The 4,612-nt window shown below is 41.7% G+C and overlaps 1 protein-coding gene across 5 annotated transcripts in view; it reads right to left on the bottom strand.

Moving 5' to 3' along the window:
* Positions 1–4,581: 4,581 nt before the first annotated feature.
* dlg4b (discs, large homolog 4b) overlaps positions 4,582–4,612 on the bottom strand; it is a 50,251-nt gene continuing 50,220 nt past the window's right edge. For all 5 annotated transcript variants that reach the window (XM_079667887.1, XM_079667888.1, XM_079667890.1 and 2 more), the window contains one exon: positions 4,582–4,612. This exon is cut by the window's right edge and continues 1,962 nt beyond it. The gene's annotated coding sequence lies outside the window, so the exon portion shown is untranslated.

The raw sequence follows: 4,612 nt of genomic DNA, 5'->3' as shown, positions 1-4,612 counted from the left end.
TGGGGCTTCACCGCACTCCCGGAGTTCGCTGCTTGGCTCTGATAGGCCAGAAGTCAGTTTGATTGCATCCGGGCTCGATTGCTTATCCTGTCTGAGTAGCCTGGATGATGCTGCATCGCAATTTTTGACGTCAAATTGTAAACACGGAAATTGTGCATTCTAATTTTTTTCACTTGAATTTTTGGGATCTGAATTTCACTATTCTAATTTTTTAACTTGAATTGTTACATTTTTATTTCACATAGGTAAATTCGGAGCAAAACAATTCAGATACATGATTCTCAAAGTAATTATTTTCAATGCTATAAATTCGGTGTCTGATAAAATTCAAATACTTCTGTCTCTTGTTTGCTTCCATACACCTCTACACACACACACACATGAACACCTGTACACACACACACACACACACACACACACACACACACACACACACACACACACACACACACACACACACACAGACAGACACACATACACCTCTACACAAACTGACACACACACACACACGCACACACACACAGACAGTGATGGTTTTAACAAATAAAAACATTTAAATTAAATCTGTTTCATTATATTTATGTATAATACTTTTTATTATATTTATTTATAATACTTTTCTAAAATATATAATATGATACGTTATGAAATATAAGAGAGGCTCTGTTAGAGTAATAAACTAATGTTTATAATAAAACCTTTTCAATCATTTTGTGTCATTGTGGTGCAGTTCCTGCTTCCACCACCAGATGGAGACACGTGTTAACCGTGTGAAGCCCAAATATAGACACACATTAGACTGTATTTGTTTGACCTTTCAGATGTTGTTGTAGGGAGGCCATGGAGCAGAAATGAAAGAGTTTTCACGTGTTTCACGGTGTGGTACGTTTTTAGGGAAATGTTGTAATATTGCAACGTTGGGCTTAGGTGGGAGCAGCTTTCTGTATTTCTACTCACATCGTCCGAATAAATATATTGAACAACTAAGGGTTGATTTGCAGGATTGATTGCTTACTTAGCCCTATATCAGTAGCATGAATAATAATCACACATCAGTCATATCTTTTATGAATAGTCATTTATTAAATATGAGTACAATGGTAGTCCCAAAAACAGTTCCTATCGTGGGAAAAGCACAGACGGACGTCACGCTTGTTGCATTGGGTGTTTGTGTACCCTTTACTGCAGTGTGTGCAGCGTCCTCTCTTTGTCTTCACTGGAACATGTACCATTAGGTCCTTGCGTACATCCAGTGGAGGTTGTGATCTCTTGGATGGGGCCCCGTCTGGTGGACTCCCATCACCTGAGGAGGGTCTCTTCTGAGCATTCATCAGGCTCCTTGATGTCACCGTCGGTGCTGAGCTCCCGTTGCCTGAAGATGGTCGTCCTCTCTTGGGTGTTTTCAGAGGAGTTGTGTTCACCTGATTAGAACAGAATCAATCAAGATACATCAACAATTCATTAGGATACAAGTCAAAGATATTACAGTGAAATATAACAAAATATTACAAACGGCAAATAGCAGACATGCATTGTTACCAGGATGAGAGAGGATGCTAGATCTGTCTGAAGCTGTCTCCTGGTCAGGATCTCCAGCTCCTTCCGTAGAGCTCTGCAGTCCCGCTTGTAGAGGAGCCTTGATCACAGCAAGGGTGATGGTGTGCCAGAAGGTGTTCACGTATCAGCGTCTGGACTTCATGGGTCTGGTCCAGCAAAGGATGACACAAGTATGACCACTCTACTGTCATACCATTTGACAGCACAGATGTTGTGGTTGGCCTCCACTCGGATGTCAAAGCTTCCTCTCCCTTTTCTATTCAAACTCTTCTCCTCTTCAAGGTTAGTGTTGGGAGGTGGTACTTTCCTTGGGAGAAAAAGGTTCACATTTCTGATTGGCTGGGCGATTTGCAAACCACGCCCCGTAAAATTCAGAAAAGTTTTGTGAAGCCGCCATTTTATTTGCTGGCATTAGCATTATTAGCATTAGCATTAGCCCAGCGCACAAACGCAGAGAGACTAACTTATGGCAACACAAAAGAAAACATGGGAGCGGTGGAGATGAGGAGATGTCGGCGTTCTGACGATTTACTCGGAAGGCTTCAGTAGAAGCTGCTGGGAGTCCCAGCAGCTTCTACTGAAGCCTTCCCCAACTCCGGGGGCTTCTGGCCGGGGACTCCGGGTGACAGTATACGCCCTGAAGTGGTTTGCGGCCTGCCAGTAAACCCAAAGCAGAAGAAGAAGAAGTGACATCAGCGGCTTCATTAGCCTAATCCTCCCCCATGGACTTGTTCCGGTGTGAAAGCGATTTACTAGATAGTTCCAGGAAATAAAAGTTCCGGGAACTATTCCTGGGAAAAGTACTTGGTGTGAAAGCGCCTTATGTAAATGTAGTCTTTAAAAAAAAAAAACATTTACTTTAAAATTACAGGGTTAAAGGTTTCTTAAATTATATTTAAAGGTCCCATGTCATGCTTCTCTGGTTCTGACCCGTCCCCTTGTGTTCTGTAGCTTCTGCATGTAAACGGTCTGCAGAGGCTCAAACTCTTAAAGTACACCCTGTAGCGAGTACACAGAGAAGACCTGTCTATGCTGCCCCAGAACGCCTCGTTGGAGATCTTTCTTTTTCCATTTATTCTTCCTGGTCACAGTGACGTAACGACGTCCAAATGGACCAATCCGTAGAGCTCCTCACACACCAACACATTCTTACTCCCAACTCATACTATAGTGACGCTATGTCAGGGTCCCTTGGCGTCACTATCAAACGCAGTGGGGGGACCTTTAGCGTTGATTTTCAACTATCAGGGAGTCCCAAGTTCTTTTCCCAGGAATAGTTCCCGCAGCTTTTATTTCCTGGAACTATCTAGTAAATCGGAATAAGTCCACGGCCGGAAGTCCCCGGAGCTGAGGACTGGCTTCTACTGAAGCCTTCCGAGTAAATCGCCAGAATGCCGACACCTCCTCATCTCCACCGCTCCCATGTTTTCTTTTGTGTTGCCATAAGTTAGTTGGTGCGCTAGGCTAATGCTAATGCTAATAATGCTAATGCGCGCAAATAAAATGGCAGAGTTTTACGGGGCGTGGTTTGCAATTCACCCAGCCAATCAGAAATTGGAACCTTTTCTCTCCCCAGGAAAGTCCCTAGAAGGTGCACAAGTTCTAGTTCCAGATATTTTTGGTGTGAACGCAAAATCACAGGAACTATCGGAACTATTCCTGGGAAAAGTAATCCGGTGTGAAAGCGCCTTGACTTGCATATCCTGAACGTTGGTAATAGATGAGTTGGGATCGCGGAGCAGCGAGCCCCGCAACGTCCCCCCAACACGGCACCCAGACCCCACGCAGCGTTCTCATCTGTTTGTCATTACTGGTGTCATTTCCTGGTTGCTAACAAACGCCATTGTAACACATAATCACTGATGTTCAGCTGTAACGGTGTGGAGTCATCAGAACAGAGGGGCCGAGCTGACCAATCAGAGCACAGTGGGCTCACAGGGAGGGGGGGGGGGCAGGAGCTCCAACAAGGCGTGTAGGACAGAGAGTGAATACACATACTATACAGAGATGCTGTATGAGAAACCAATGAGAGTTTGGAACATTGAACAATGTGAATCTATTCTAGTAGACCTCAACAATGGAACTATGATCAGTAGAAATGGCCATGACATGGGACCTTTAAATAAAAGTTTACTTTCATACTTTGGTAGCTATCATAGCAGCTAATATGAAATCTCAGTTGTTGACATAAATATGAGGATGGATTATCAGGAATCATTTCAAAGTGACACAGAGACATTGGATTAACCTTCAGCAGCGTTTTTATCGTTTTAATGCCATTGAACACAACTCTTGATCAGAAAAAAAGCAAAGGTAAGACTATTTCTGATTGGCTGAGCGAATATTTGATCGCTCAGTGATGATACCTCTAAAGTCTGTGGAATCTCAGCTTTAATCTGATATCTTGTTTATGCAGATCCGATTAGTAATAAAGTAAATAAATCTAAATCATAAAAAATCATAAAAAGTCATAAAAATCACAAAAACTCATAAAAATCCATAAAGTCACAAAAAAATCATTGGAATGAATAATGTTAGTAGCGTGTGTTATAGAATAATGTTAGTAGCGTGTGTTATAGAATAATGTTAGTAGCGTGTATTATAGAATAATGTTAGTAGCGTGTGTTATAGAATAATGTTAGAAGCGTGTGTTATAGAATAATGTTAGTAGCGTGTGTTATAGAATAATGTTAGTAGCGTGTGTTATAGAATAATGTTAGTAGCGTGTGTTATAGAATAATGTTAGTAGCGTGTGTTATAGAATAATGTTAGTAGCGTGTGTTATAGAATAATGTTAGTAGCGTGTGTTATAGAATAATGTTAGTAGCGTGTGTTATAGAATAATGTTAGTAGCGTGTGTTATAGAATAATGTTAGTAGCGTGTGTTATAGAATAATGTTAGAAGCGTGTGTTATAGAATAATGTTAGTAGCATGTGTTATAGAATAATGTTAGTAGCGTGTGTTCCCGTGAAGTCGTCAGCAGACGACCTGAAGCCGGGAATCGGCAGAAAGGAAGGAGCCGCTCAGGTTTTATAATAATTTATTTCAGTTTTT

The sequence above is a fragment of the Notothenia rossii genome, assembly GCF_949606895.1.
Source record: "Notothenia rossii genome assembly, chromosome: 3".
Lineage (NCBI taxonomy): Eukaryota > Metazoa > Chordata > Actinopteri > Perciformes > Nototheniidae > Notothenia > Notothenia rossii.
The sequence above is the reverse complement of the archived record's forward strand: the minus strand, read 5'-3'. Positions and strand labels throughout refer to the sequence as shown.